The sequence below is a fragment of the Leiobunum rupestre genome, chromosome 1 (genome assembly GCF_980474605.1).
Source record: "Leiobunum rupestre chromosome 1, qqLeiRupe1.1.hap1, whole genome shotgun sequence".
In the NCBI taxonomy this organism is placed as follows: domain Eukaryota; kingdom Metazoa; phylum Arthropoda; class Arachnida; order Opiliones; family Sclerosomatidae; genus Leiobunum; species Leiobunum rupestre.
Genome location: NC_143384.1, coordinates 80,239,930 through 80,267,920, shown reverse-complemented (window position 1 = coordinate 80,267,920; position 27,991 = coordinate 80,239,930). Strand labels below are relative to the sequence as shown.

Here is a 27,991-nt window from a genome sequence, read left to right as displayed (position 1 = left end):
GTGAGTTGTGAAACTTAGGAGAATGAAGAATAAATCGTTGAATAATACGTTTCTGTAGAATCGAAGCCTCCGTGGCGCAATGGTTAGCGCGTTCGGCTGTTAACCGAAAGGTTGATGATTCGAGTCCATCCGGTGGCAACGCTTCTGTTTTACTCGCAATCATTCCGTATCATTATTACATTTTAAGAATAGTGAGTTGTGAAACGTAGGAGAATGAAGTATAAATCGTCGAATAATACGTTTTCGCACTGTTCGAAGCCTCCGTGGCGCAATGGTTAGCGCGTTCGGCTGTTAACCGAAAGGTTGATGGTTCGAGTCCATCAGGTGGCGACGCTTCTGTTTTACTCGCGTTCATTCCGTATCATTATTACATTTTAAGAATAGTGAGTTATGAAACGTAGGAGAATGAAGAATAAACCGTCGAATAATACGTTTCGGTATATTCGAAGCCCCCGTGGCGCAATGGTTAGCGCGTTCAGCTGTTAACCGAAAGGTTGATGGTTCGAGTCTATCCGGTGGTGACGCTTCGGGTTTTACTGGCGTTCATTCCGTTTCATAGTTTCAATATTACATTTTAAGAAAAGTGAGTTGTGAAACTTAGGAGAATGAAGAATAAATCGTTGAATAATACGTTTCTGTAGAATCGAAGCCTCCGTGGCGCCATGGTAAGCGCGTTCGGCTGTTAACCGAAAGGTTGATGGTTCGAGTCCATCCGGTGGTGACGCTTCTGGTTTTACCCGCGTTTATTTCGTTTCATAGTTTCAATATTACATTTTAAGAAAAGTGAGTTGTGAAACTTAGGAGAATGAAGAATAAATCGTTGAATAATACGTTTCTGTAGAATCGAAGCCTCCGTGGCGCAGTGGTTAGCGCGTTCGGCTGTTAACCGAAAGGCTGATGGTTCGAGTCCATCCGGTGGCAACGCTTCTGGTTTAATCGCTTTAATTACGTATCAATATTACAATTTTAGAATAGTGAGTTGTGAAACCTAGGAGAATGAAGAATAAATCGTCGAATAATACGTTTTCGCATAGATCGAAGCCTCCGTGGCGCAATGGTTAGCGCGTTCGGCTGTTAACCGAAATGTTGATGGTTCGAGTCCATCCGGTGGCGACGCTTCTGGTCTTCCTCGTGTTAATTCCGTTTCATAGTTTCATTATTACATTTTAAGAAAAGTGAGTTGTGAAACTTAGGAGAATGAAGAATAAATCGGTGAATAATACGTTTCTGTAGAATCGAAGCCTCCGTGGTGCAATGGTTAGCGCGTTCGGCTGTTAACCGAAAGGTTGATGGTTCGAGTCCATCCGGTGGCGACGCTTCTGGTCTTACTCGCGTTAATTCAGTTTCATAGTTTCATTATTACATTTTAAGAAAAGTGAGTTGTGAAACTTAGGATAATGAAGAATAAATCGTTGAATAATACGTTTCTATAGAATCGAAGCCTCCGTGGCGCAATGGTTAGCGCGTTCGGCTGTAAACCGAAAGGTTGATGGTTCGAGTCCATCCGGAGGCAACGCTTCTGGTTTTACTCGCAATCATTCCGTATCATTATTACATTTTAAGAATAGTGAGTTGTGAAACGTAGGAGAATGAAGTATAAATCGTCGAATAATACGTTTTCGCATTGATCGAAGCCTCCGTGGCGCAATGGTTAGCGCGTTCGGCTGTTAACCGAAAGGTTGATGGTTCGAGTCCATCCGGTGGCGACGCTTCTGTTTTACTCGCGTTCATTCCGTATCATTATTACATTTTAAGAATAGTGAGTTGTGAAACGTAGGAGAATGAAGAATAAACCGTCGAACAATACGTTTCGGTAAATTCGAAGCCCCCGTGGCGCAATGGTTAGCGCGTTCAGCTGTTAACCGAAAGGTTGATGGTTCGAGTCTATCCGGTGGTGACGCTTCGGGTTTTACTGGCGTTCATTCCGTTTCATAGTTTCAATATTACATTTTAAGAAAAGTGAGTTGTGAAACTTAGGAGAATAAAGAATAAATCGTTGAATAATACGTTTCTGTAGAATCGAAGCCTCCGTGGCGCCATGGTAAGCGCGTTCGGCTGTTAACCGAAAGGTTGATGGTTCGAGTCCATCCGGTGGCGACGCTTCTGGTTTTACTCGCGTTCATTCCGTATCATTATTACATTTTAAGAATAGTGAGTTGTGAAACGTAGGAGAATGAAGAATAAACCGTCGAATAATACGTTTCGGTAGAATCGAAGCCTCCTAGGCGCAATGGTTAGCGCGTTCGGCTGTTAACCGAAATGATGATGGTTCGAGTCCATCCGGTGGCAACGCGTCTGGTTTAATCGCTTTAATTCCGTATCATTCTTGCATTTTTAGAATAGTGAGTTGTGAAACGTAGGAGAATGAAGAATAAATCGTCGAATAATACGTTTTCGCATAGATCGAAGCCTCCGTGGCGCAATGGTTAGCGCGTTCGGCTATTAACCGAAAGGTTGATGGTTCGAGTCCATCCGGTGGCGACGCTTCTGGTTTTACTCGCGTTCATTCCGTATAATTATTACATTTTAAGAATAGTGAGTTGTGAAACGTAGGAGAATGAAGAATAAATCGTTGAATAATACGTTTCGGTAGAATCGAAGCCTCCGTGGCGCGATGGTTAGCGCGTTCGGCTGTTAACCGAAAGGTTGATGGTTCGAGTCCATCCGGTGGCGACGCTTCTGGTCTTCCTCGCGTTAATTCCGTTTCATAGTTTCCTTATTACATTTTAAGAAAAGTGAGTTGTGAAACTTAGGAGAATGAAGAATAAATCGTTGAATAATACGTTTCTGTAGAATCGAAGCCTCCGTGGCGCCATTGTAAGCACGTTCGGCTGTTAACCGAAAGGTTGATGGTTCGTTTCCATCCGGTGGCGACGCTTCTGGTTTTACCCGCGTTTATTTCGTTTCATAGTTTCAATATTACATTTTAAGAAAAGTGAGTTATGAAACTTAGGAGAATGAAGAATAAACCGTCGAATAATACGTTTCGGTAAATTCGAAGCCTCCGTGGCGCAATGGTTAGCGCGTTCGGCTGTTAACCGAAATGATGATGGTTCGAGTCCATCCGGTGGCAACGCTTCTGGTTTAATCGCTTTAATTCCGTATCATTATTACATTTTAAGAATAGTGAGTTGTGAAACGTAGGAGAATGAAGAGTAAACCGTCGAATAATACGTTGCGGTAGAATCGAAGCCTCCGTGGCGCAATGGTTAGCGCGTTCGGCTGTTAACCGAAATGTTGATGGTTCGAGTCCATCCGGTGGTGACGCTTCGGGTTTTACTAGCGTGCATTCCGTTTCATAGTTTCAATATTACATTTTAAGAAAAGTGAGTTGTGAAACTTAGGAGAATGAAGAATAAATCGTTTAATAATACGTTTCGGTAGAATCGAAGCCTCCGTGGCGCAATGGTTAGCGCGTTTGGCTGTAAACCGAAAGGTTGATGGTTCGAGTCCATCCGGTGGCGACGCTTCTGGTTTTACTCGCGTTCATTCCGTGTCATTATTACATTTTAAGAATAGTGAGTTGTGAAACGTAGGAGAATGAAAAATAAACCGTCGAATAATACGTTTCGGTCGAATCGAACCCTCCGTGGCGCAATGGTTAGCGCGTTCGGCTGTTACCCGAAAGGTTGATGGTTCGAGTCCATCCGGTGGTGACGCTTCTGGTTTTACTCGCGTTTATTCCGTTTCATAGTTTCATTATTACATTTTAAGAAAAGTGAGTTGTGAAACGTAGGAGAATGAAGAATAAACCGTCGAATAATACGTTTCGGTCGAATCGAACCCTCCGTGGCGCAATGGTTAGCGCGTTCGGCTGTTAACCGAAAGGTTGATGGTTCGAGTCCATCCGGTGGCGACGCTTCTGGTTTTACTCGCGTTTATTCCGTTTCATAGTTTCATTATTACATTTTAAGAAAAGTGAGTTGTGAAACGTAGGAGAATGAAGAATAAATCGTTGAATAATACGTATCGGTATAATCGAAGCCTCCGTGGCGCAATGGTTAGCGCGTTCGGCTGTTAACCGAAAGGTTGATGGTTCGAGTCCATCCAGTGGCGATGCTACTGGTTTTACTCGCGTTCATTCCGTATCATTATTACATTTTAAGAATAGTGAGTTGTGAAACGTAGGAGAATGAAAAATAAATCGTTGAATAATACGTTTCGGTAGAATCGAAGCCTCCGTGGCGCAGTGGTTAGCGCGTTCGGCTGTTAACCGAAAGGTTGATGGTTCGAGTCCATCCGGTGGCGACGCTTCTGGTTTTACTCGCGTTCATTCCGTTTCATTATTACATTTTAAGAATAGTGAGTTGTGAAACGTAGGAGAATGAAGAATAAATTGTTGAATAATGCGTTTCCGCCAGAACCGAAGCCTCCGTGGCGCAATGGTTAGCGCGTTCGGCTGTTAACCGAAAGGTTGATGGTTCGAGTCCATCCGGTGGCGACGCTTCTGGTTTTACTCGCGTTCATTCCGTTTCATAGTTTCATTATTACATTTTAAGAAAAGTGAGTTGTGAAACGTAGGAGAATGAAGAATAAATCGTCGAATAGTACGTTTTCGCATAGATCGAAGCCTCCGCGGCACAATGGTTAGCGCGTTAGGCTGTTTACCGAAAGGTTGATGGTTCGAGTCCATCCGGTGACGAAGCTTCTGGTTTTACTCGCGTTCATTCCGTTTCATTATTACATTTTAAGAAAAGTGAGTTGTGAAACGTAGGAGAATGAAGAATAAATCGTTGAATAATACGTTTCGGTAGAAACGAAGCCTTCGTGTCGCAATAGTTAGCGCGTTCGGCTGTTAACCGAAATGTTGATGGTTCGAGTCCATCCGGTGGTGACGCTTCGGGTTTTACTAGCGTGCATTCCGTTTCATAGTTTCAATATTACATTTTAAGAAAAGTGAGTTGTGAAACTTAGGAGAATGAAGAATAAATCGTTTAATAAAACGTTTCGGTAGAAGCGAAGCCTCCGTGGCGCAATGGTTAGCGCGTTGGGCTGTTAACCGAAAGGTTGATGGTTCGAGTCCATCCGGTGGCGACGCTTCTGGTTTTACTCGCGTTCATTCCGTATCATTATTACATTTTAAGAATAGTGAGTTGTGAAACGAAGGAGAATGAAAAATAAATCGTTGAATAATACGTTTCGGTAGAATCGAAGCCTCCGTGGCGCAGTGGTTAGCACGTTCGGCTGTTAACCGAAAGGTTGATGGTTCGAGTCCATCCGGTGGCGACGCTTCTGGTTTTACTCGCGTTCATTCCGTTTCATTATTACATTTTATGAATAGTGAGTTGTGAAACGTAGGAGAATGAAGAATAAATTGTTGAATAATGCGTTTCCGCCAGAACCGAAGCCTCCGTGGAGCAATGGTTAGCGCGTTCGGCTGTTAACCGAAAGGTTGATGGTTCGAGTCCATCCGGTGGCGACGCTACTGGTTTTACTCGCGTTCATTCCGTATCATTATTACATTTTAAGAATAGTGAGTTGTGAAACGTAGGAGAATGAAAAATAAATCGTTGAATAATACGTTTCGGTAGAATCGAAGCCTCCGTGGCGCAGTGGTTAGCGCGTTCGGCTGTTAACCGAAAGGTTGATGGTTCGAGTCCATCCGGTGGCGACGCTTCTGGTTTTACTCGCGTTCATTCCGTTTCATTATTACATTTTAAGAATAGTGAGTTGTGAAACGTAGGAGAATGAAGAATAAATTGTTGAATAATGCGTTTCCGCCAGAACCGAAGCCTCCGTGGCGCAATGGTTAGCGCGTTCGGCTGTTAACCGAAAGGTTGATGGTTCGAGTCCATCCGGTGGCGACGCTTCTGGTTTTACTCGCGTTCATTCCGTTTCATAGTTTCATTATTACATTTTAAGAAAAGTGAGTTGTGAAACGTAGGAGAATGAAGAATAAATCGTCGAATAGTACGTTTTCGCATAGATCGAAGCCTCCGCGGCACAATGGTTAGCGCGTTAGGCTGTTTACCGAAAGGTTGATGGTTCGAGTCCATCCGGTGACGAAGCTTCTGGTTTTACTCGCGTTCATTCCGTTTCATTATTACATTTTAAGAAAAGTGAGTTGTGAAACGTAGGAGAATGAAGAATAAATCGTTGAATAATACGTTTCGGTAGAAACGAAGCCTTCGTGTCGCAATAGTTAGCGCGTTCGGCTGTTAACCGAAATGTTGATGGTTCGAGTCCATCCGGTGGTGACGCTTCGGGTTTTACTAGCGTGCATTCCGTTTCATAGTTTCAATATTACATTTTAAGAAAAGTGAGTTGTGAAACTTAGGAGAATGAAGAATAAATCGTTTAATAAAACGTTTCGGTAGAAGCGAAGCCTCCGTGGCGCAATGGTTAGCGCGTTGGGCTGTTAACCGAAAGGTTGATGGTTCGAGTCCATCCGGTGGCGACGCTTCTGGTTTTACTCGCGTTCATTCCGTATCATTATTACATTTTAAGAATAGTGAGTTGTGAAACGAAGGAGAATGAAAAATAAATCGTTGAATAATACGTTTCGGTAGAATCGAAGCCTCCGTGGCGCAGTGGTTAGCACGTTCGGCTGTTAACCGAAAGGTTGATGGTTCGAGTCCATCCGGTGGCGACGCTTCTGGTTTTACTCGCGTTCATTCCGTTTCATTATTACATTTTATGAATAGTGAGTTGTGAAACGTAGGAGAATGAAGAATAAATTGTTGAATAATGCGTTTCCGCCAGAACCGAAGCCTCCGTGGAGCAATGGTTAGCGCGTTCGGCTGTTAACCGAAAGGTTGATGGTTCGAGTCCATCCGGTGGCGACGCTTCTGGTTTTACTCGCGTTTATTCCGTTTCATAGTTTCAATATTACATTTTAAGAAAAGTGAGTTGTGAAACTTAGGAGAATGAAGAATAAATCGTATAATAATACGTTTCGGTAGAAGCGAAGCCTCCGTGGCGCAATGGTTAGCGCGTTCGGCTGTTAACCGAAATGTTGATGGTTCGAGTCCATCCGGTGGTGACGCTTCGGGTTTTACTAGCGTGCATTCCGTTTCATAGTTTCAATATAACATTTTAAGAAAAGTGAGTTGTGAAACTTAGGAGAATGAAGAATAAATCGTTTAATAATACGTTTCGGTAGAATCGAAGCCTCCGTGGCGCAATGGTTAGCGCGTTTGGCTGTAAACCGAAAGGTTGATGGTTCGAGTCCATCCGGTGGCGACGATTCTGGTTTTACTCGCGTTCATTCCGTGTCATTATTACATTTTAAGAATAGTGAGTTGTGAAACGTAGGAGAATGAAGAATAAACCGTCGAATAATACGTTTCGGTCGAATCGAACCCTCCGTGGCGCAATGGTTAGCGCGTTCGGCTGTTACCCGAAAGGTTGATGGTTCGAGTCCATCCGGTGGTGACGCTTCTGGTTTTACTCGCGTTTATTCCGTTTCATAGTTTCATTATTACATTTTAAGAAAAGTGAGTTGTGAAACGTAGGAGAATGAAGAATAAACCGTCGAATAATACGTTTCGGTCGAATCGAACCCTCCGTGGCGCAATGGTTAGCGCGTTCGGCTGTTAACCGAAAGGTTGATGGTTCGAGTCCATCCGGTGGCGACGCTTCTGGTTTTACTCGCGTTTATTCCGTTTCATAGTTTCATTATTACATTTTAAGAAAAGTGAGTTGTGAAACGTAGGAGAATGAAGAATAAATCGTTGAATAATACGTTTCGGTATAATCGAAGCCTCCGTGGCGCAATGGTTAGCGCGTTCGGCTGTTAACCGAAAGGTTGATGGTTCGAGTCCATCCGGTGGCGACGCTACTGGTTTTACTCGCGTTCATTCCGTTTCATTATTACATTTTAAGAATAGTGAGTTGTGAAACGTAGGAGAATGAAGAATAAATTGTTGAATAATGTGTTTCCGCCAGAACCGAAGCCTCCGTGGCGCAATGGTTAGCGCGTTCGGCTGTTAACCGAAAGGTTGATGGTTAGAGTCCATCCGGTGGCGACGCTTCTGGTTTTACTCGCGTTCATTCCGTTTCATAGTTTCATTATTACATTTTAAGAAAAGTGAGTTGTGAAACGTAGGAGAATGAAGAATAAATCGTCGAATAGTACGTTTTCGCATAGATCGAAGCCTCCGCGGCACAATGGTTAGCGCGTAAGGCTGTTTACCGAAAGGTTGATGGTTCGAGTCCATCCGGTGACAAAGCTTCTGGTTTTACTCGCGTTCATTCCGTTTCATTATTACATTTTAAGAAAAGTGAGTTGTGAAACGTAGGAGAATGAAGAATAAATCGTTGAATAATACGTTTCGGTAGAAACGAAGCCTTCGTGTCGCAATAGTTAGCGCGTTCGGCTGTTAACCGAAATGTTCATGGTTCGAGTACATCCGGTGGTGACGCTTCGGGTTTTACTAGCGTGCATTCCGTTTCATAGTTTCAATATTACATTTTAAGAAAAGTGAGTTGTGAAACTTAGGAGAATGAAGAATAAATCGTTTAATAAAACGTTTCGGTAGAAGCGAAGCCTCCGTGGCGCAATGGTTAGCGCGTTCGGCTGTTAACCGAAAGGTTGATGGTTCGAGTCCATCCGGTGGCGACGCTTCTGGTTTTACTCGCGTTCATTCCGTATCATTATTACATTTTAAGAATAGTGAGTTGTGAAACGTAGGAGAATGAAAAATAAATCGTTGAATAATACGTTTCGGTAGAATCGAAGCCTCCGTGGCGCAGTGGTTAGCACGTTCGGCTGTTAACCGAAAGGTTGATGGTTCGAGTCCATCCGGTGGCGACGCTTCTGGTTTTACTCGCGTTCATTCCGTTTCATTATTACATTTTAAGAATAGTGAGTTGTGAAACGTAGGAGAATGAAGAATAAATCGTCGAATAATACGTTTTCGCATAGATCGAAGCCTCCGTGGCGCAATGGTTAGCGCGTTGGGCTGTTAACCGAAAGGTTGATGGTTCGAGTCCATCCGGTGGCGACGCTTCTGGTTTTACTCGCGTTCATTCCGTATCATTATTACATTTTAAGAATAGTGAGTTGTGAAACGTAGGAGAATGAAAAATAAATCGTTGAATAATACGTTTCGGTAGAATCGAAGCCTCCGTGGCGCAGTGGTTAGCGCGTTCGGCTGTTAACCGAAAGGTTGATGGTTCGAGTCCATCCGGTGGCGACGCTTCTGGTTTTACTCGCGTTCATTCCGTTTCATTATTACATTTTAAGAATAGTGAGTTGTGAAACGTAGGAGAATGAAGAATAAATTGTTGAATAATGCGTTTCCGCCAGAACCGAAGCCTCCGTGGCGCAATGGTTAGCGCGTTCGGCTGTTAACCGAAAGGTTGATGGTTCGAGTCCATCCGGTGGCGACGCTTCTGGTTTTACTCGCGTTCATTCCGTTTCATAGTTTCATTATTACATTTTAAGAAAAGTGAGTTGTGAAACGTAGGAGAATGAAGAATAAATCGTCGAATAGTACGTTTTCGCATAGATCGAAGCCTCCGCGGCACAATGGTTAGCGCGTTAGGCTGTTTACCGAAAGGTTGATGGTTCGAGTCCATCCGGTGACGACGCTTCTGGTTTTACTCGCGTTCATTCCGTTTCATTATTACATTTTAAGAATAGTGAGTTGTGAAACGTAGGAGAATGAAGAATAAATCGTCGAATAATACGTTTTCGCATAGATCGAAGCCTCCGTGGCGGAATGGTTAGCACGTGCGGCTGTTAACCGAAAGGTTGATGGTTCGAGTCCATCCGGTGGCGACGCTTCTGGTTTTACTCGCGTTTATTCCGTTACATAGTTTCATTATTACATTTTAAGAAAAGTGAGTTGTGAAACGTAGGAGAATGAAAAATAAATCGTTGAATAATACGTTTCGGTAGAAACGAAGCCTTCGTGGCGCAATAGTAAGCGCGTTCGGCTGTTAACCGAAATGTTGATGGTTCGAGTCCATCCGGTGGTGACGCTTCGGGTTTTACTAGCGTGCATTCCGTTTCATAGTTTCAATATTACATTTTAAGAAAAGTGAGTTGTGAAACTTAGGAGAATGAAGAATAAATCGTTTAATAAAACGTTTCGGTAGAATCGAAGCCTCCGTGGCGCAATGGTTAGCGCGTTCGGCTGTTAACCGAAAGGTTGATGGTTCGAGTCCATCCGGTGGCGACGCTTCTGGTTTTACTCGCGTTCATTCCGTTTCATTATTACATTTTAAGAATAGTGAGTTGTGAAACGTAGGAGAATGAAGAATAAATCGTCGAATAATACGTTTTCGCATAGATCGAAGCCTCCGTGGCGCAATGGTTAGCGCGTTGGGCTGTTAACCGAAAGTTTGATGGTTCGAGTCCATCCGGTGGCGACGCTTGTGGTTTTACTCGCGTTCATTCCGTATCGTTATTACATTTTAAGAATAGTGAGTTGTGAAACGTAGGAGAATGAAAAATAAATCGTTGAATAATACGTTTCGGTAGAATCGAAGCCTCCGTGGCGCAGTGGTTAGCGCGTTCGGCTGTTAACCGAAAGGTTGATGGTTCGAGTCCATCCGATGGCGACGCTTCTGGTTTTACTCGCGTTCATTCCGTTTCATTAATACATTCTAAGAATAGTGAGTTGTGAAACGTAGGAGAATGAAGAATAAATTGTTGAATAATGCGTTTCCGCCAGAACCGAAGCCTCCGTGGCGCAATGGTTAGCGCGTTGGGCTGTTAACCGAAAGGTTGATGGTTCGAGTCTATCCGGTGGCGACGCTTCTGGTTTAACTCGCGTTCATTCCGTATCATTATTACATTTTAAGAAAAGTGAGTTGTGAAACGTAGGAGAATGAAGAATAAATCGTTGAATAATACGTTTCTGCAGAATCGAAGCCTCCGTGGCGCAATGGTTAGCGCGTTGGGCTGTAAACCGAAAGGTTGATGATTCGACTCCATCCGGTGGCGACGCTTCTGGTCTTACTCGCGTTAATTCCGTTTCATAGTTTCATTATTACATTTTAAGAAAAATGAAATGTGACACTTAGGAGAATGAAGAATAAATCGTTAAATAATACGTTTCTGTAGAATCGAAGCCTCCTTGGCGCAATGGTTAGCGCGTTCGGCTGTTAACCGAAAGGTTGATGGTTTGACCCTATCCTGTGGCGACCCCTCTGGTTTTACTCGCAATCATTCCGTATCATTATTACATTTTAAGAAAAGTGAAATGTGAAACTTAGGAGAATGAAGAATAAATCGTCGAATAGTACGTTTTCCCATAGATCGAAGCCTCCGCGGCACAATGGTTAGCGCGTTGGGCTGTTAACCGAAAGGTTGATGATTCGACTCCATCCGGTGGCGACGCTTCTGGTTTTACCCGCGTTAATTCCGTTTCATAGGTTCATTATTACATTTTAAGAAAAGTGAGTTGTGAAACTTAGGAGAATGAAGAATAAATCGTCGAATAGTACGTTTTCGCATAAATCGAAGCCTCCGTGGCGGAATGGTTAGCGCGTGCGGCTGTTAACCGAAAGGTTGATGGTTCGAGTCCATCCGGTGACGACGCTTCTGGTTTTACTCGCGTTCATTCCGTATCATTATTACATTTTAAGAATAGTGAGTTGTGAAACGTAGGAGAATGAAGAATAAATCGTCGTATAATACGTTTTCGCATAAATCGAAGCCTCCGTGGCGGAATGGTTAGCGCGTGCGGCTGTTAACCGAAAGGTTGATGGTTCGAGTACATCCGGTGGCGACGCTTCTGGTTTTACTCGCGTTTATTCCGTTTCATAGTTTCATTGTTACATTTTAAGAAAAGTGAGTTGTGAAACGTAGGAGAATGAAGAATAAATCGTTGAATAATACGTTTCGGTAGAACCGAAGCATTCGTGGCGCAATAGTTAGCGCGTTCGGCTGTTAACCGAAAGGTTGATGGTACGAGGCCATCCGGTGGCGACGCTTCTGGTTTTACTCGCGTTCATTCCGTTTCTTAGTTTCATTATTACGTTTTAAGAATAGTGAGTTGTGAAACGTAGGAGAATGAAGAGTAAACCGTCGAATAATACGTTGCGGTAAAATCGAAGCCTCCGTGGCGCAATGGTTAGCGCGTTCGGCTGTTAACCGAAATGTTGATGGTTCGAGTCCATCCGGTGGTGACGCTTCGGGTTTTACTAGCGTGCATTCCGTTTCATAGTTTCAATATTACATTTTAAGAAAAGTGAGTTGTGAAACTTAGGAGAATGAAGAATAAATCGTTTAATAATACGTTTCGGTAGAATCGAAGCCTCCGTGGCGCAATGGTTAGCGCGTTTGGCTGTTAACCGAAAGGTTGATGGTTCGAGTCCATCCGGTGGCGACGCTTCTGGTTTTACTCGCGTTCATTCCGTATCATTATTACATTTTAAGAATAGTGAGTTGTGAAACGTAGGAGAATGAAGAATAAACCGTCGAATAATACGTTTCGGTCGAATCGAACCCTCCGTGGCGCAATGGTTAGCGCGTTCGGCTGTTACCCGAAAGGTTGATGGTTCGAGTCCATCCGGTGGTGACGCTTCGGGTTTTACTAGCGTTCATTCCGTTTCATAGTTTCAATATTACATTTTAAGAAAAGTGAGTTGTGAAACTTAGGAGAATGAAGAATAAATCGTATAATAATACGTTTCGGTAGAATCGAAGCCTCCGTGGCGCAATGGTTAGCGCGTTCGGCTGTTAACCGAAAGGTTGATGGTTCGAGTCCATCCGGTGGCGACGCTTCTGGTTTTACTCGCGTTCATTCTGTATCATTATCACATTTTAAGAATAGTGAGTTGTGAAACGTAGGAGAATGAAGAATAAATCGTCGAATAATACGTTTTCGCATAGATCGAAGCCTCCGTGGCGCAATGGTTAGCGCGTTGGGCTGTTAACCGAAAGGTTGATGGTTCGAGTCCATCCGGTGGCGACGCTTCTGGTTTTACTCGCGTTCATTCCGTTTCATTATTACATTTTAAGAATAGTGAGTTGTGAAACGTAGGAGAATGAAGAATAAATTGTTGAATAATGCGTTTCCGCCAGAACCGAAGCCTCCGTGGCGCAATGGTTAGCGCGTTCGGCTGTTAACCGAAAGGTTGATGGTTCGAGTCCATCCGGTGGCGACGCTTCTGGTTTTACTCGCGTTCATTCCGTTTCATAGTTTCATTATTACATTTTAAGAAAAGTGAGTTGTGAAACGTAGGAGAATGAAGAATAAATCGTCGAATAGTACGTTTTCGCATAGATCGAAGCCTCCGCGGCACAATGGTTAGCGCGTTAGGCTGTTTACCGAAAGGTTGATGGTTCGAGTCCATCCGGTGACGAAGCTTCTGGTTTTACTCGCGTTCATTCCGTTTCATTATTACATTTTAAGAAAAGTGAGTTGTGAAACGTAGGAGAATGAAGAATAAATCGTTGAATAATACGTTTCGGTAGAAACGAAGCCTTCGTGTCGCAATAGTTAGCGCGTTCGGCTGTTAACCGAAATGTTGATGGTTCGAGTCCATCCGGTGGTGACGCTTCGGGTTTTACTAGCGTGCATTCCGTTTCATAGTTTCAATATTACATTTTAAGAAAAGTGAGTTGTGAAACTTAGGAGAATGAAGAATAAATCGTTTAATAAAACGTTTCGGTAGACGCGAAGCCTCCGTGGCGCAATGGTTAGCGCGTTCGGCTGTTAACCGAAAGGTTGATGGTTCGAGTCCATCCGGTGGCGACGCTTCTGGTTTTACTCGCGTTCATTCCGTTTCATTATTACATTTTATGAATAGTGAGTTGTGAAACGTAGGAGAATGAAGAATAAATTGTTGAATAATGCGTTTCCGCCAGAACCGAAGCCTCCGTGGAGCAATGGTTAGCGCGTTCGGCTGTTAACCGAAAGGTTGATGGTTCGAGTCCATCCGGTGGCGACGCTTCTGGTTTTACTCGCGTTTATTCCGTTTCATAGTTTCAATATTACATTTTAAGAAAAGTGAGTTGTGAAACTTAGGAGAATGAAGAATAAATCGTATAATAATACGTTTCGGTAGAATCTAAGCCTCCGTATCGCAATGGTTAGCGCGTTCGGCTGTTAACCGAAAGGTTGATGGTTCGAGTCCATCCGGTGGCGACGCTTCTGGTTTTACTCGCGTTCATTCTGTATCATTATTACATTTTAAGAATAGTGAGTTGTGAAACGTAGGAGAATGAAGAATAAATCGTCGAATAATACGTTTCGGTATAATCTAAGCCTCCGTGGCGCAATGGTTAGCGCGTTCGGCTGTTAACCGAAAGGTTGATGGTTCGAGTCCATCCGGTGGCGACGCTTCTGGTTTTACTCGCGTTCATTCCGTATCATTATTACATTTTAAGAATAGTGAGTTGTGAAACGTAGGAGAATGAAAAATAAATCGTTGAATAATACGTTTCGGTAGAATCGAAGCCTCCGTGGCGCAGTGGTTAGCGCGTTCGGCTGTTAACCGAAAGGTTGATGGTTCGAGTCCATCCGGTGGCGACGTTTCTGGTTTTACTCGCGTTCATTCCGTTTCATTATTACATTTTATGAATAGTGAGTTGTGAAACGTAGGAGAATGAAGAATAAATTGTTGAATAATGCGTTTCCGCCAGAACCGAAGCCTCCGTGGCGCAATGGTTAGCGCGTTCGGCTGTTAACCGAAAGGTTGATGGTTCGAGTCCATCCGGTGGCGACGCTTCTGGTTTTACTCGCGTTTATTCCGTTTCATAGTTTCATTATTACATTTTAAGAAAAGTGAGTTGTGAAACGTAGGAGCATTAAGAATAAATCGTTGAATAATACGTCTCCGCCAGAGTCGAAGCCTCCGTGGCGCAATGGTTAGCGCGTTCGGCTGTTAACCGAAAGGTTGATGGTTCGAGTCCATCCGGTGGCGACGCTTCTGGTTTTACTCGCGTTCATTCCGTTTCATAGTTTCATTATTACATTTTAAGAAAAGTGAGTTGTGAAACGTAGGAGAATGAAGAATAAATCGTCGAATAGTACGTTTTCGCATAGATCGAAGCCTCCGCGGCACAATGGTTAGCGCGTTAGGCTGTTTACCGAAAGGTTGATGGTTCGAGTCCATCCGGTGACGACGCTTATGGTTTTACTCGCGTTCATTCCGTTTCATTATTACATTTTAAGAATAGTGAGTTGTGAAACGTAGGAGAATGAAGAATAAATCGTTGAATAATACGTTTCGGTAATATCGAAGCCTCTGTGGCGCAATGGTTAGCGCGTTTGGCTGTTAACCGAAAGGTTGATGGTTCGAGTCCATCCGGTGGCGACGCTTCCGGTTTTACTCGCGTTCATTCCGTATCATAGTTTCAATATTACATTTTAAGAAAAGTGAGTTGTGAAACGTAGGAGAATGAAGAATAAATCGTTGAATAATACGTTTCTGCAGAATCGAAGCCTCCGTGGCGCAATGGTTAGCGCGTTCGGCTGTTAACCGAAAGGTTGATGGTTCGAGTCCATCCGGTGGCGACGCTTCTGGTTTAACTCGCGTTCATTCCGTATCATTATTACATTTTAAGAATAGTGAGTTGTGAAACGTAGGAGAATGAAGAATAAATCGTTGAATAATACGTTTCGGTAAAATCGAAGCCTCTGTGGCGCAATGGTTAGCGCGTTCGGCTGTTAACCGAAAGGTTGATGGTTCGAGTCCATCCGGTGGCGACGCTTCTGGTTTTACTCGCGTTCATTCCGTATCATAGTTTCAATATTACATTTTAAGAAAAGTGAGTTGTGAAACTTAGGAGAATGAAGAATAAATCGTTTAATAATACGTTTCGGTAGTATCGAAGCCTCCGTGGCGCAATGGTTAGCGCGTTCGGCTGTTAACCGGTAGGTTGATGGTTCGAGTCTATCCGGTGGCGACGCTTCTGGTTTTACTCTCGTTCATTCCGTATCATTATTACATTTTAAGAATAGTGAGTTGTGAAACGTAGGAGAATGAAGAATAAATCGTTGAATAATACGTTTCTGTAAAATCGAAGCCTCCGTGGCGCAATGGTTAGCGCGTTTGGCTGTTAACCGAAAGGTTGATGGTTCGAGTCCATCCGGTGACGACGCTTCTGGTTTTACTCGCGTTCATTCCGTATCATTATTACATTTTAAGAATAGTTAGTTGTGAAACGTAGGAGAATGAAGAATAAATCGTTGAATAATACGTTTCTGTGAAATCGAAGCCTCCGTGGCGCAATGGTTAGCGCGTTCGGCTGTTAACCGAAAGGTTGATGGTTCGAGTCCATCCGGTGGCGACGCTTCTGGTTTTACTCGCGTTCATTCCGTATCATTATTACATTTTAAGAATAATGAGTTGTGAAACGTAGGAGAATGAAGAATAAATCGTTGAATAATACGTTTCGGTAAAATCGAAGCCTCTGTGGCGCAATGGTTAGCGCGTTCGGCTGTTAACCGAAAGGTTGATGGTTCGAGTCCATCCGGTGGCGACGCTTCTGGTTTTACTCGCATTCATTCCGTATCATAGTTTCAATATTACATTTTAAGAAAAGTGAGTTGTGAAACTTAGGAGAATGAAGAATAAATCGTTTAATAATACGTTTCGGTAGTATCGAAGCCTCCGTGGCGCAATGGTTAGCGCGTTCGGCTGTTAACCGTAAGGGTGGTGGTTCGAGTCTATCCGGTGGCGACGCTTCTGGTTTTACTCGCGTTCATTCCGTATCATTATTACATTTTAAGAATAGTGAGTTGTGAAACGTAGGAGAATGAAGAATAAATCGTTGAATAATACGTTTCTGTGAAATCGAAGCCTCCGTGGCGCAATGGTTAGCGCGTTCGGCTGTTAACCGAAAGGTTGATGGTTCGAGTCCATCCGGTGGCGACGCTTCTGGTTTTACTCGCGTTCATTCCGTATCATTATTACATTTTAAGAATCATTGGTTGTGAAACGTAGGAGAATGAAGAATAAATCGTTGAATAATACGTTTCTGTGCAATCGAAGCCTCCGTGGCGCAATGGTTAGCGCGTTCGGCTGTTAACCGAAAGGTTGATGGTTCGAGTCCATCCGGTGGCGACGCTTCTGGTTTTACTCGCGTTCATTCCGTTTCGTAGTTTCATTATTACATTTTAAGAAAATTGAGTTGTGAAACTTAGGAGAATGAAGAATAAATCGTTTAATAATACGTTTCTGAAAAATCGAAGCCTCCGTGGCGCAATGGTTAGCGCGTTTGGCTGTTAACCGAAAGGTTGATGGTTCGAGTCCATCCGGTGGCGACGCTTCTGGTTTTACACGTGTTCATTCCGTATTATTATTACATTTTAAGATTAGTGAGTTGTGAAACGTAGGAGAATGAAGAATAAATCGTTGAATAATACGTTTCTGCAGAATCGAAGCCTCCGTGGCGCAATGGTTAGCGCGTTCGGATGTTAACCGAAAGGTTGATGGTTCGAGTCCATCCGGTGGCAACGCTTCTGGTTATACTCGCGTTCATTCCGTATCATTGTTACATTTTAAGAATAGTGAGTTGTGAAACGTAGGAGAATGAAGAATAAATCGTTGAATAATACGTTTCGGTAATATCGAAGCCTCTGTGGCGCAATGGTTAGCGCGTTTGGCTGTTAACCGAAAGGTTGATGGTTCGAGTCCATCCGGTGGCGACGCTTCTGGTTTTACTCGCGTTCATTCCGTATCATAGTTTCAATATTACATTTTAAGAAAAGTGAGTTGTGAAACTTAGGAGAATGAAGAATAAATCGTTTAATAATACGTTTCGGTAGTATCGAAGCCTCCGTGGCGCAATGGTTAGCGCGTTCGGCTGTTAACCGGTAGGTTGATGGTTCGAGTCTATCCGGTGGCGACGCTTCTGGTTTTACTCTCGTTCATTCCGTATCATTATTACATTTTAAGAATAGTATGTTGTGAAACGTAGGAGAATGAAGAATAAATCGTTGAATAATACGTTTCTGTAATATCGAAGCCTCCGTGGCGCAATGGTTAGCGCGTTTGGCTGTTAACCGAAAGGTTGATGGTTCGAGTCCATCCGGTGACGACGCTTCTGGTTTTACTCGCGTTCATTCCGTATCATTATTACATTTTAAGAATAGTGAGTTGTGAAACGTAGGAGAATGAAGAATAAACCGTCGAATAATAAGTTTCGGTAGAATCGAAGCCTCCTAGGCGCAATGGTTAGCGCGTTTGGCTGTTAACCGAAAGGTTGATGGTTCGAGTCCATCCGGTGGCGACGCTTCTGGTTTTACTCGCGTTCATTCCGTGTCATTATTACATTTTAAGAATAGTGAGTTGTGAAACGAAGGAGAATGAAGAATAAATCGTTGAATAATACGTTTCTGTGAAATCGAAGCCTCCGTGGCGCAATGGTTAGCGCGTTCGGCTGTTAACCGAAAGGTTGATGGTTCGAGTCCATCCGGTTACGACGCTTCTGGTTTTACTCGCGTTCATTCCGTATCATAGTTTCAATATTACATTTTAAGAAAAGTGAGTTGTGAAACTTAGGAGAATGAAGAATAAATCGTTTAATAATACGTTTCTGTGGAATCGAAGCCTCCGTGGCGCAATGGTTAGCGCGTTCGGCTGTTAACCGGTAGGTTGATGGTTCGAGTCCATCCGGTGGCGACGTTTCTGGTTTTACTCGCGTTCATTCCGTATCATTATTACATTTTAAGAATAGTGAGTTGTGAAACGTAGGAGAATGAAGAATAAATCGTTGAATAATACGTTTCTGTGAAATCGAAGCCTCCGTGGCGCAATGGTTAGCGCGTTCGGCTGTTAACCGAAAGGTTGATGGTTCGAGTCCATCCGGTGGCGAAGCTTCTGGTTTTACTCGCGTTCATTCCGTATCATTATTACATTTTAAGAATAGTTAGTTGTGAAACGTAGGAGAATGAAGAATAAATCGTTGAATAATACGTTTCTGTGAAATCGAAGCCTCCGTGGCGCAATGGTTAGCGCGTTCGGCTGTTAACCGAAAGGTTGATGGTTCGAGTCCATCCGGTGGCGACGCTTCTGGTTTTACTCGCGTTCATTCCGTATCATTATTACATTTTAAGAATAGTGAGTTGTGAAACGTAGGAGAATGAAGAATAAATCGTTGAATAATACGTTTCGGTAAAATCGAAGCCTCTGTGGCGCAATGGTTAGCGCGTTCGGCTGTTAACCGAAAGGTTGATGGTTCGAGTCCATCCGGTGGCGACTTTTCTGGTTTTACTCGCATTCATTCCGTATCATAGTTTCAATATTACATTTTAAGAAAAGTGAGTTGTGAAACTTAGGAGAATGAAGAATAAATCGTTTAATAATACGTTTCGGTAGTATCGAAGCCTCCGTGGCGCAATGGTTAGCGCGTTCGGCTGTTAACCGTAAGGGTGGTGGTTCGAGTCTATCCGGTGGCGACGCTTCTGGTTTTACTCTCGTTCATTCCGTATCATTATTACATTTTAAGAATAGTGAGTTGTGAAACGTAGGAGAATGAAGAATAAATCGTTGAATAATACGTTTCTGTAAAATCGAAGCCTCCGTGGCGCAATGGTTAGCGCGTTTGGCTGTTAACCGAAAGGTTGATGGTTCGAGTCCATCCGGTGACGACGCTTCTGGTTTTACTCGCGTTCATTCCGTATCATTATTACATTTTAAGAATAGTGAGTTGTGAAACGTAGGAGAATGAAGAATAAACCGTCGAATAATAAGTTTCGGTAGAATCGAAGCCTCCTAGGCGCAATGGTTAGCGCGTTCGGCTGTTAACCGAAAGGTTGATGGTTCGAGTCCATCCGGTGGCGACGCTTCTGGTTTTACTCGCGTTCATTCCGTGTCATTATTACATTTTAAGAATAGTGAGTTGTGAAACTTAGGAGAATGAAGAATAAATCGTTGAATAATACGTTTCTGTGAAATCGAAGCCTCCGTGGCGCAAAGGTTAGCGCGTTCGGCTGTTAACCGAAAGGTTGATGGTTCGAGTCCATCCGGTGGCGACGCTTCTGGTTTTACTCGCGTTCATTCCGTATCATAGTTTCAATATTACATTTTAAGAAAAGTGAGTTGTGAAACTTAGGAGAATGAAGAATAATTCGTTTAATAATACGTTTCTGTGGAATCGAAGCCTCCGTGGCGCAAAGGTTAGCGCGTTCGGCTGTTAACCGGTAGGTTGATGGTTCGAGTCCATCCGGTGGCGACGCTTCTGGTTTTACTCGCGTTCATTCCGTATCATTATTACATTTTAAGAATAGTGAGTTGTGAAACGTAGGAGAATGAAGAATAAATCGTTGAATAATACGTTTCTGTGAAATCGAAGCCTCCGTGGCGCAATGGTTAGCGCGTTCGGCTGTTAACCGGTAGGTTGATGGTTCGAGTCCATCCGGTGGCGACGCTTCTGGTTTTACTCGCGTTCATTCCGTATCATTATTACATTTTAAGAATAGTGAGTTGTGAAACGTAGGAGAATGAAGAATAAATCGTTGAATAATACGTTTCGGTAATATCGAAGCCTCTGTGGCGCAATGGTTAGCGCGTTTGGCTGTTAACCGAAAGGTTGATGGTTCGAGTCCATCCGGTGGCGACGCTTCCGGTTTTACTCGCGTTCATTCCGTATCATAGTTTCAATATTACATTTTAAGAAAAGTGAGTTGTGAAACGTAGGAGAATGAAGAATAAATCGTTGAATAATACGTTTCTGCAGAATCGAAGCCTCCGTGGCGCAATGGTTAGCGCGTTCGGCTGTTAACCGAAAGGTTGATGGTTCGAGTCCATCCGGTGGCGACGCTTCTGGTTTAACTCGCGTTCATTCCGTATCATTATTACATTTTAAGAATAGTGAGTTGTGAAACGTAGGAGAATGAAGAATAAATCGTTGAATAATACGTTTCGGTAAAATCGAAGCCTCTGTGGCGCAATGGTTAGCGCGTTCGGCTGTTAACCGAAAGGTTGATGGTTCGAGTCCATCCGGTGGCGACGCTTCTGGTTTTACTCGCGTTCATTCCGTATCATAGTTTCAATATTACATTTTAAGAAAAGTGAGTTGTGAAACTTAGGAGAATGAAGAATAAATCGTTTAATAATACGTTTCGGTAGTATCGAAGCCTCCGTGGCGCAATGGTTAGCGCGTTCGGCTGTTAACCGGTAGGTTGATGGTTCGAGTCTATCCGGTGGCGACGCTTCTGGTTTTACTCTCGTTCATTCCGTATCATTATTACATTTTAAGAATAGTGAGTTGTGAAACGTAGGAGAATGAAGAATAAATCGTTGAATAATACGTTTCTGTAAAATCGAAGCCTCCGTGGCGCAATGGTTAGCGCGTTTGGCTGTTAACCGAAAGGTTGATGGTTCGAGTCCATCCGGTGACGACGCTTCTGGTTTTACTCGCGTTCATTCCGTATCATTATTACATTTTAAGAATAGTTAGTTGTGAAACGTAGGAGAATGAAGAATAAATCGTTGAATAATACGTTTCTGTGAAATCGAAGCCTCCGTGGCGCAATGGTTAGCGCGTTCGGCTGTTAACCGAAAGGTTGATGGTTCGAGTCCATCCGGTGGCGACGCTTCTGGTTTTACTCGCGTTCATTCCGTATCATTATTACATTTTAAGAATAGTGAGTTGTGAAACGTAGGAGAATGAAGAATAAATCGTTGAATAATACGTTTCGGTAAAATCGAAGCCTCTGTGGCGCAATGGTTAGCGCGTTCGGCTGTTAACCGAAAGGTTGATGGTTCGAGTCCATCCGGTGGCGACGCTTCTGGTTTTACTCGCATTCATTCCGTATCATAGTTTCAATATTACATTTTAAGAAAAGTGAGTTGTGAAACTTAGGAGAATGAAGAATAAATCGTTTAATAATACGTTTCGGTAGTATCGAAGCCTCCGTGGCGCAATGGTTAGCGCGTTCGGCTGTTAACCGTAAGGGTGGTGGTTCGAGTCTATCCGGTGGCGACGCTTCTGGTTTTACTCTCGTTCATTCCGTATCATTATTACATTTTAAGAATAGTGAGTTGTGAAACGTAGGAGAATGAAGAATAAATCGTTGAATAATACGTTTCTGTAAAATCGAAGCCTCCGTGGCGCAATGGTTAGCGCGTTTGGCTGTTAACCGAAAGGTTGATGGTTCGAGTCCATCCGGTGACGACGCTTCTGGTTTTACTCGCGTTCATTCCGTATCATTATTACATTTTAAGAATAGTGAGTTGTGAAACGTAGGAGAATGAAGAATAAACCGTCGAATAATAAGTTTCGGTAGAATCGAAGCCTCCTAGGCGCAATGGTTAGCGCGTTCGGCTGTTAACCGAAAGGTTGATGGTTCGAGTCCATCCGGTGGCGACGCTTCTGGTTTTACTCGCGTTCATTCCGTGTCATTATTACATTTTAAGAATAGTGAGTTGTGAAACGTAGGAGAATGAAGAATAAATCGTTGAATAATACGTTTCTGTGAAATCGAAGCCTCCGTGGCGCAATGGTTAGCGCGTTCGGCTGTTAACCGAAAGGTTGATGGTTCGAGTCCATCCGGTGGCGACGCTTCTGGTTTTACTCGCGTTCATTCCGTATCATAGTTTCAATATTACATTTTAAGAAAAGTGAGTTGTGAAACTTAGGAGAATGAAGAATAATTCGTTTAATAATACGTTTCTGTGGAATCGAAGCCTCCGTGGCGCAAAGGTTAGCGCGTTCGGCTGTTAACCGGTAGGTTGATGGTTCGAGTCCATCCGGTGGCGACGCTTCTGGTTTTACTCGCGTTCATTCCGTATCATTATTACATTTTAAGAATAGTGAGTTGTGAAACGTAGGAGAATGAAGAATAAATCGTTGAATAATACGTTTCTGTGAAATCGAAGCCTCCGTGGCGCAATGGTTAGCGCGTTCGGCTGTTAACCGGTAGGTTGATGGTTCGAGTCCATCCGGTGGCGACGCTTCTGGTTTTACTCGCGTTCATTCCGTATCATTATTACATTTTAAGAATAGTGAGTTGTGAAACGTAGGAGAATGAAGAATAAATCGTTGAATAATACGTTTCGGTAATATCGAAGCCTCTGTGGCGCAATGGTTAGCGCGTTTGGCTGTTAACCGAAAGGTTGATGGTTCGAGTCCATCCGGTGGCGACGCTTCCGGTTTTACTCGCGTTCATTCCGTATCATAGTTTCAATATTACATTTTAAGAAAAGTGAGTTGTGAAACGTAGGAGAATGAAGAATAAATCGTTGAATAATACGTTTCTGCAGAATCGAAGCCTCCGTGGCGCAATGGTTAGCGCGTTCGGCTGTTAACCGAAAGGTTGATGGTTCGAGTCCATCCGGTGGCGACGCTTCTGGTTTAACTCGCGTTCATTCCGTATCATTATTACATTTTAAGAATAGTGAGTTGTGAAACGTAGGAGAATGAAGAATAAATCGTTGAATAATACGTTTCGGTAAAATCGAAGCCTCTGTGGCGCAATGGTTAGCGCGTTCGGCTGTTAACCGAAAGGTTGATGGTTCGAGTCCATCCGGTGGCGACGCTTCTGGTTTTACTCGCGTTCATTCCGTATCATAGTTTCAATATTACATTTTAAGAAAAGTGAGTTGTGAAACTTAGGAGAATGAAGAATAAATCGTTTAATAATACGTTTCGGTAGTATCGAAGCCTCCGTGGCGCAATGGTTAGCGCGTTCGGCTGTTAACCGGTAGGTTGATGGTTCGAGTCTATCCGGTGGCGACGCTTCTGGTTTTACTCTCGTTCATTCCGTATCATTATTACATTTTAAGAATAGTGAGTTGTGAAACGTAGGAGAATGAAGAATAAATCGTTGAATAATACGTTTCTGTAAAATCGAAGCCTCCGTGGCGCAATGGTTAGCGCGTTTGGCTGTTAACCGAAAGGTTGATGGTTCGAGTCCATCCGGTGACGACGCTTCTGGTTTTACTCGCGTTCATTCCGTATCATTATTACATTTTAAGAATAGTGAGTTGTGAAACGAAGGAGAATGAAGAATAAATCGTTGAATAATACGTTTCTGTGAAATCGAAGCCTCCGTGGCGCAATGGTTAGCGCGTTCGGCTGTTAACCGAAAGGTTGATGGTTCGAGTCCATCCGGTGGCGACGCTTCTGGTTTTACTCGCGTTCATTCCGTATCATAGTTTCAATATTACATTTTAAGAAAAGTGAGTTGTGAAACTTAGGAGAATGAAGAATAAATCGTTTAATAATACGTTTCTGTGGAATCGAAGCCTCCGTGGCGCAATGGTTAGCGCGTTCGGCTGTTAACCGGTAGGTTGATGGTTCGAGTCCATCCGGTGGCGACGCTTCTGGTTTTACTCGCGTTCATTCCGTATCATTATTACATTTTAAGAATAGTGAGTTGTGAAACGTAGGAGAATGAAGAATAAATCGTTGAATAATACGTTTCTGTGAAATCGAAGCCTCCGTGGCGCAATGGTTAGCGCGTTCGGCTGTTAACCGAAAGGTTGATGGTTCGAGTCCATCCGGTGGCGACGCTTCTGGTTTTACTCGCGTTCATTCCGTATCATTATTACATTTTAAGAATAGTTAGTTGTGAAACGTAGGAGAATGAAGAATAAATCGTTGAATAATACGTTTCTGTGAAATCGAAGCCTCCGTGGCGCAATGGTTAGCGCGTTCGGCTGTTAACCGAAAGGTTGATGGTTCGAGTCCATCCGGTGGCGACGCTTCTGGTTTTACTCGCGTTCATTCCGTATCATTATTACATTTTAAGAATAGTGAGTTGTGAAACGTAGGAGAATGAAGAATAAATCGTTGAATAATACGTTTCGGTAAAATCGAAGCCTCTGTGGCGCAATGGTTAGCGCGTTCGGCTGTTAACCGAAAGGTTGATGGTTCGAGTCCATCCGGTGGCGACGCTTCTGGTTTTACTCGCATTCATTCCGTATCATAGTTTCAATATTACATTTTAAGAAAAGTGAGTTGTGAAACTTAGGAGAATGAAGAATAAATCGTTTAATAATACGTTTCGGTAGTATCGAAGTCTCCGTGGCGCAATGGTTAGCGCGTTCGGCTGTTATCCGTAAGGGTGGTGGTTCGAGTCTATCCGGTGGCGACGCTTCTGGTTTTACTCTCGTTCATTCCGTATCATTATTACATTTTAAGAATAGTGAGTTGTGAAACGTAGGAGAATGAAGAATAAATCGTTGAATAATACGTTTCTGTAAAATCGAAGCCTCCGTGGCGCAATGGTTAGCGCGTTTGGCTGTTAAACGAAAGGTTGATGGTTCGAGTCCATCCGGTGACGACGCTTCTGGTTTTACTCGCGTTCATTCCGTATCATTATTACATTTTAAGAATAGTGAGTTGTGAAACGTAGGAGAATGAAGAATAAACCGTCGAATAATAAGTTTCGGTAGAATCGAAGCCTCCTAGGCGCAATGGTTAGCGCGTTCGGCTGTTAACCGAAAGGTTGATGGTTCGAGTCCATCCGGTGGCGACGCTTCTGGTTTTACTCGCGTTCATTCCGTGTCATTATTACATTTTAAGAATAGTGAGTTGTGAAACGTAGGAGAATGAAGAATAAATCGTTGAATAATACGTTTCTGTGAAATCGAAGACTCCGTGGCGCAATGGTTAGCGCGTTCGGCTGTTAACCGAAAGGTTGATGGTTCGAGTCCATCCGGTGGCGACGCTTCTGGTTTTACTCGCGTTCATTCCGTATCATAGTTTCAATATTACATTTTAAGAAAAGTGAGTTGTGAAACTTAGGAGAATGAAGAATAATTCGTTTAATAATACGTTTCTGTGGAATCGAAGCCTCCGTGGCGCAATGGTTAGCGCGTTCGGCTGTTAACCGGTAGGTTGATGGTTCGAGTCCATCCGGTGGCGACGCTTCTGGTTTTACTCGCGTTCATTCCGTATCATTATTACATTTTAAGAATAGTGAGTTGTGAAACGTAAGAGAATGAAGAATAAATCGTTGAATAATACGTTTCTGTGAAATCGAAGCCTCCGTGGCGCAATGGTTAGCGCGTTCGGCTGTTAACCGGTAGGTTGATGGTTCGAGTCCATCCGGTGGCGACGCTTCTGGTTTTACTCGCGTTCATTCCGTATCATTATTACATTTTAAGAATAGTGAGTTGTGAAACGTAGGAGAATGAAGAATAAATCGTTGAATAATACGTTTCTGTGAAATCGAAGTCTCCGTGGCGCAATGGTTAGCGCGTTCGGCTGTTAACCGAAAGGTTGATGGTTCGAGTCCATCCGGTGGCGACGCTTCTGGTTTTACACGTGTTCATTCCGTATTATTATTACATTTTAAGATTAGTGAGTTGTGAAACGTAGGAGAATGAAGAATAAATCGTTGAATAATACGTGTCTGCAGAATCGAAGCCTCCGTGGCGCAATGGTTAGCGCGTTCGGCTGTTAACCGAAAGGTTGATGGTTCGAGTCCATCCGGTGGCAACGCTTCTGGTTATACTCGCGTTCATTCCGTATCATTATTACATTTTAAGAATAGTGAGTTGTGAAACGTAGGAGAATGAAGAATAAATCGTTGAATAATACGTTTCGGTAATATCGAAGCCTCTGTGGCGCAATGGTTAGCGCGTTTGGCTGTTAACCGAAAGGTTGATGGTTCGAGTCCATCCGGTGGCGACGCTTCCGGTTTTACTCGCGTTCATTCCGTATCATAGTTTCAATATTACATTTTAAGAAAAGTGAGTTGTGAAACTTAGGAGAATGAAGAATAAATCGTTTAATAATACGTTTCGGTAATATCGAAGCCTCCGTGGCGCAATGGTAAGCGCGTTCGGCTGTTAACCGGTAGGTTGATGGTTCGAGTCTATCCGGTGGCGACGCTTCTGGTTTTACTCGCGTTCATTCCGTATCATAGTTTCAATATTACATTTTAAGAATAGTGAGTTGTGAAACGTAGGAGAATGAAGAATAAATCGTTGAATAATACGTTTCTGCAGAATCGAAGCCTCCGTGGCGCAATGGTTAGCGCGTTGGGCTGTAAACCGAAAGGTTGATGATTCGACTCCATCCGGTGGCGACGCTTCTGGTCTTACTCGCGTTAATTCCGTTTCATTATTACATTTTAAGAAAAGTGAAATGTGAAACTTAGGAGAATGAAGAATAAATCGTTAAATAATACGTTTCTGTAGAATCGAAGCCTCCGTGGCGCAATGGTTAGCGCGTTCGGCTGTTAACCGAAAGGTTGATGGTTCGGCCCATATCCTGTGGCGACCCCTCTGGTTTTACTCGCAATCATTCCGTATCATTATTACATTTTAAGAAAAGTGAAATGTGAAACTTAGGAGAATGAAGAATAAATCGTCGAATAGTACGTTTTCCCATAGATCGAAGCCTCCGCGGCACAATGGTTAGCGCGTTGGGCTGTTAACCGAAAGGTTGATGATTCGACTCCATCCGGTGGCGACGCTTCTGGTTTTACCCGCGTTAATTCCGTTTCATAGGTTCATTATTACATTTTAAGAAAAGTGAGTTGTGAAACTTAGGAGAATGAAGAATAAATCGTCGAATAGTACGTTTTCGCATAGATCGAAGCCTCCGCGGCACAATGGTTAGCGCGTGCGGCTGTTTACCGAAAGGTTGATGGTTCGAGTCCATCCGGTGGCGACGCTTCCGGTTTTACTCGCGTTCATTCCGTATCATAGTTTCAATATTACATTTTAAGAAAAGTGAGTTGTGAAACTTAGGAGAATGAAGAATAAATCGTTTAATAATACGTTTCGGTAATATCGAAGCCTCCGTGGCGCAATGGTAAGCGCGTTCGGCTGTTAACCGGTAGGTTGATGGTTCGAGTCTATCCGGTGGCGACGCTTCTGGTTTTACTCGCGTTCATTCCGTATCATAGTTTCAATATTACATTTTAAGAATAGTGAGTTGTGAAACGTAGGAGAATGAAGAATAAATCGTTGAATAATACGTTTCGGTAATATCGAAGCCTCTGTGGCGCAATGGTTAGCGCGTTTGGCTGTTAACCGAAAGGTTGATGGTTCGAGTCCATCCGGTGGCGACGCTTCCGGTTTTACTCGCGTTCATTCCGTATCATAGTTTCAATATTACATTTTAAGAAAAGTGAGTTGTGAAACTTAGGAGAATGAAGAATAAATCGTTTAATAATACGTTTCG

At 43.2% G+C, this 27,991-nt stretch overlaps 44 non-coding genes across 44 annotated transcripts; all 44 read left to right on the top strand.

Moving 5' to 3' along the window:
• The first annotated feature begins 848 nt into the window (after positions 1-848).
• TRNAN-GUU (transfer RNA asparagine (anticodon GUU)) lies at positions 849-921 on the top strand. Its single transcript has one exon. It is a non-coding gene; the product is annotated as a tRNA-Asn (tRNA).
• Positions 922-1,440: 519 nt separating this feature from the next.
• Positions 1,441-1,513, top strand: TRNAY-GUA (transfer RNA tyrosine (anticodon GUA)). Its single transcript has one exon. It is a non-coding gene; the product is annotated as a tRNA-Tyr (tRNA).
• Positions 1,514-1,633: 120 nt separating this feature from the next.
• On the top strand, positions 1,634-1,706 carry TRNAN-GUU (transfer RNA asparagine (anticodon GUU)). Its single transcript has one exon. It is a non-coding gene; the product is annotated as a tRNA-Asn (tRNA).
• A 702-nt stretch (positions 1,707-2,408) lies between these two features.
• Positions 2,409-2,481, top strand: TRNAN-AUU (transfer RNA asparagine (anticodon AUU)). The gene has a single exon. It is a non-coding gene; the product is annotated as a tRNA-Asn (tRNA).
• Positions 2,482-3,000: 519 nt separating this feature from the next.
• On the top strand, positions 3,001-3,073 carry TRNAN-GUU (transfer RNA asparagine (anticodon GUU)). Its single transcript has one exon. It is a non-coding gene; the product is annotated as a tRNA-Asn (tRNA).
• A 318-nt stretch (positions 3,074-3,391) lies between these two features.
• On the top strand, positions 3,392-3,464 carry TRNAY-GUA (transfer RNA tyrosine (anticodon GUA)). Its single transcript has one exon. It is a non-coding gene; the product is annotated as a tRNA-Tyr (tRNA).
• A 711-nt stretch (positions 3,465-4,175) lies between these two features.
• TRNAN-GUU (transfer RNA asparagine (anticodon GUU)) lies at positions 4,176-4,248 on the top strand. The gene has a single exon. It is a non-coding gene; the product is annotated as a tRNA-Asn (tRNA).
• A 120-nt stretch (positions 4,249-4,368) lies between these two features.
• Positions 4,369-4,441, top strand: TRNAN-GUU (transfer RNA asparagine (anticodon GUU)). Its single transcript has one exon. It is a non-coding gene; the product is annotated as a tRNA-Asn (tRNA).
• A 1,097-nt stretch (positions 4,442-5,538) lies between these two features.
• Positions 5,539-5,611, top strand: TRNAN-GUU (transfer RNA asparagine (anticodon GUU)). The gene has a single exon. It is a non-coding gene; the product is annotated as a tRNA-Asn (tRNA).
• A 120-nt stretch (positions 5,612-5,731) lies between these two features.
• Positions 5,732-5,804, top strand: TRNAN-GUU (transfer RNA asparagine (anticodon GUU)). The gene has a single exon. It is a non-coding gene; the product is annotated as a tRNA-Asn (tRNA).
• A 1,305-nt stretch (positions 5,805-7,109) lies between these two features.
• On the top strand, positions 7,110-7,182 carry TRNAY-GUA (transfer RNA tyrosine (anticodon GUA)). Its single transcript has one exon. It is a non-coding gene; the product is annotated as a tRNA-Tyr (tRNA).
• Positions 7,183-7,701: 519 nt separating this feature from the next.
• Positions 7,702-7,774, top strand: TRNAN-GUU (transfer RNA asparagine (anticodon GUU)). Its single transcript has one exon. It is a non-coding gene; the product is annotated as a tRNA-Asn (tRNA).
• A 713-nt stretch (positions 7,775-8,487) lies between these two features.
• TRNAN-GUU (transfer RNA asparagine (anticodon GUU)) lies at positions 8,488-8,560 on the top strand. The gene has a single exon. It is a non-coding gene; the product is annotated as a tRNA-Asn (tRNA).
• Positions 8,561-9,064: 504 nt separating this feature from the next.
• Positions 9,065-9,137, top strand: TRNAN-GUU (transfer RNA asparagine (anticodon GUU)). Its single transcript has one exon. It is a non-coding gene; the product is annotated as a tRNA-Asn (tRNA).
• A 120-nt stretch (positions 9,138-9,257) lies between these two features.
• Positions 9,258-9,330, top strand: TRNAN-GUU (transfer RNA asparagine (anticodon GUU)). The gene has a single exon. It is a non-coding gene; the product is annotated as a tRNA-Asn (tRNA).
• Positions 9,331-10,051: 721 nt separating this feature from the next.
• TRNAN-GUU (transfer RNA asparagine (anticodon GUU)) lies at positions 10,052-10,124 on the top strand. Its single transcript has one exon. It is a non-coding gene; the product is annotated as a tRNA-Asn (tRNA).
• Positions 10,125-12,600: 2,476 nt separating this feature from the next.
• Positions 12,601-12,673, top strand: TRNAN-GUU (transfer RNA asparagine (anticodon GUU)). The gene has a single exon. It is a non-coding gene; the product is annotated as a tRNA-Asn (tRNA).
• Positions 12,674-12,986: 313 nt separating this feature from the next.
• TRNAN-GUU (transfer RNA asparagine (anticodon GUU)) lies at positions 12,987-13,059 on the top strand. The gene has a single exon. It is a non-coding gene; the product is annotated as a tRNA-Asn (tRNA).
• Positions 13,060-13,579: 520 nt separating this feature from the next.
• TRNAN-GUU (transfer RNA asparagine (anticodon GUU)) lies at positions 13,580-13,652 on the top strand. Its single transcript has one exon. It is a non-coding gene; the product is annotated as a tRNA-Asn (tRNA).
• A 512-nt stretch (positions 13,653-14,164) lies between these two features.
• TRNAN-GUU (transfer RNA asparagine (anticodon GUU)) lies at positions 14,165-14,237 on the top strand. The gene has a single exon. It is a non-coding gene; the product is annotated as a tRNA-Asn (tRNA).
• Positions 14,238-14,356: 119 nt separating this feature from the next.
• Positions 14,357-14,429, top strand: TRNAN-GUU (transfer RNA asparagine (anticodon GUU)). Its single transcript has one exon. It is a non-coding gene; the product is annotated as a tRNA-Asn (tRNA).
• Positions 14,430-14,549: 120 nt separating this feature from the next.
• On the top strand, positions 14,550-14,622 carry TRNAN-GUU (transfer RNA asparagine (anticodon GUU)). The gene has a single exon. It is a non-coding gene; the product is annotated as a tRNA-Asn (tRNA).
• A 128-nt stretch (positions 14,623-14,750) lies between these two features.
• On the top strand, positions 14,751-14,823 carry TRNAN-GUU (transfer RNA asparagine (anticodon GUU)). Its single transcript has one exon. It is a non-coding gene; the product is annotated as a tRNA-Asn (tRNA).
• Positions 14,824-15,343: 520 nt separating this feature from the next.
• On the top strand, positions 15,344-15,416 carry TRNAN-GUU (transfer RNA asparagine (anticodon GUU)). The gene has a single exon. It is a non-coding gene; the product is annotated as a tRNA-Asn (tRNA).
• Positions 15,417-15,535: 119 nt separating this feature from the next.
• On the top strand, positions 15,536-15,608 carry TRNAN-GUU (transfer RNA asparagine (anticodon GUU)). Its single transcript has one exon. It is a non-coding gene; the product is annotated as a tRNA-Asn (tRNA).
• Positions 15,609-16,119: 511 nt separating this feature from the next.
• Positions 16,120-16,192, top strand: TRNAN-GUU (transfer RNA asparagine (anticodon GUU)). The gene has a single exon. It is a non-coding gene; the product is annotated as a tRNA-Asn (tRNA).
• A 119-nt stretch (positions 16,193-16,311) lies between these two features.
• On the top strand, positions 16,312-16,384 carry TRNAN-GUU (transfer RNA asparagine (anticodon GUU)). Its single transcript has one exon. It is a non-coding gene; the product is annotated as a tRNA-Asn (tRNA).
• A 319-nt stretch (positions 16,385-16,703) lies between these two features.
• Positions 16,704-16,776, top strand: TRNAN-GUU (transfer RNA asparagine (anticodon GUU)). Its single transcript has one exon. It is a non-coding gene; the product is annotated as a tRNA-Asn (tRNA).
• Positions 16,777-16,895: 119 nt separating this feature from the next.
• On the top strand, positions 16,896-16,968 carry TRNAN-GUU (transfer RNA asparagine (anticodon GUU)). Its single transcript has one exon. It is a non-coding gene; the product is annotated as a tRNA-Asn (tRNA).
• Positions 16,969-18,647: 1,679 nt separating this feature from the next.
• On the top strand, positions 18,648-18,720 carry TRNAN-GUU (transfer RNA asparagine (anticodon GUU)). Its single transcript has one exon. It is a non-coding gene; the product is annotated as a tRNA-Asn (tRNA).
• Positions 18,721-18,839: 119 nt separating this feature from the next.
• TRNAN-GUU (transfer RNA asparagine (anticodon GUU)) lies at positions 18,840-18,912 on the top strand. The gene has a single exon. It is a non-coding gene; the product is annotated as a tRNA-Asn (tRNA).
• Positions 18,913-19,031: 119 nt separating this feature from the next.
• Positions 19,032-19,104, top strand: TRNAN-GUU (transfer RNA asparagine (anticodon GUU)). Its single transcript has one exon. It is a non-coding gene; the product is annotated as a tRNA-Asn (tRNA).
• A 1,487-nt stretch (positions 19,105-20,591) lies between these two features.
• Positions 20,592-20,664, top strand: TRNAN-GUU (transfer RNA asparagine (anticodon GUU)). Its single transcript has one exon. It is a non-coding gene; the product is annotated as a tRNA-Asn (tRNA).
• Positions 20,665-20,783: 119 nt separating this feature from the next.
• TRNAN-GUU (transfer RNA asparagine (anticodon GUU)) lies at positions 20,784-20,856 on the top strand. Its single transcript has one exon. It is a non-coding gene; the product is annotated as a tRNA-Asn (tRNA).
• Positions 20,857-21,367: 511 nt separating this feature from the next.
• Positions 21,368-21,440, top strand: TRNAN-GUU (transfer RNA asparagine (anticodon GUU)). Its single transcript has one exon. It is a non-coding gene; the product is annotated as a tRNA-Asn (tRNA).
• Positions 21,441-21,559: 119 nt separating this feature from the next.
• On the top strand, positions 21,560-21,632 carry TRNAN-GUU (transfer RNA asparagine (anticodon GUU)). Its single transcript has one exon. It is a non-coding gene; the product is annotated as a tRNA-Asn (tRNA).
• Positions 21,633-22,335: 703 nt separating this feature from the next.
• Positions 22,336-22,408, top strand: TRNAN-GUU (transfer RNA asparagine (anticodon GUU)). The gene has a single exon. It is a non-coding gene; the product is annotated as a tRNA-Asn (tRNA).
• Positions 22,409-23,119: 711 nt separating this feature from the next.
• TRNAN-GUU (transfer RNA asparagine (anticodon GUU)) lies at positions 23,120-23,192 on the top strand. The gene has a single exon. It is a non-coding gene; the product is annotated as a tRNA-Asn (tRNA).
• Positions 23,193-23,311: 119 nt separating this feature from the next.
• On the top strand, positions 23,312-23,384 carry TRNAN-GUU (transfer RNA asparagine (anticodon GUU)). The gene has a single exon. It is a non-coding gene; the product is annotated as a tRNA-Asn (tRNA).
• Positions 23,385-23,895: 511 nt separating this feature from the next.
• TRNAN-GUU (transfer RNA asparagine (anticodon GUU)) lies at positions 23,896-23,968 on the top strand. The gene has a single exon. It is a non-coding gene; the product is annotated as a tRNA-Asn (tRNA).
• A 319-nt stretch (positions 23,969-24,287) lies between these two features.
• Positions 24,288-24,360, top strand: TRNAN-GUU (transfer RNA asparagine (anticodon GUU)). Its single transcript has one exon. It is a non-coding gene; the product is annotated as a tRNA-Asn (tRNA).
• Positions 24,361-24,479: 119 nt separating this feature from the next.
• On the top strand, positions 24,480-24,552 carry TRNAN-GUU (transfer RNA asparagine (anticodon GUU)). Its single transcript has one exon. It is a non-coding gene; the product is annotated as a tRNA-Asn (tRNA).
• Positions 24,553-24,671: 119 nt separating this feature from the next.
• TRNAN-GUU (transfer RNA asparagine (anticodon GUU)) lies at positions 24,672-24,744 on the top strand. The gene has a single exon. It is a non-coding gene; the product is annotated as a tRNA-Asn (tRNA).
• Positions 24,745-26,223: 1,479 nt separating this feature from the next.
• Positions 26,224-26,296, top strand: TRNAN-GUU (transfer RNA asparagine (anticodon GUU)). Its single transcript has one exon. It is a non-coding gene; the product is annotated as a tRNA-Asn (tRNA).
• The last annotated feature ends 1,695 nt before the right edge of the window (positions 26,297-27,991 follow it).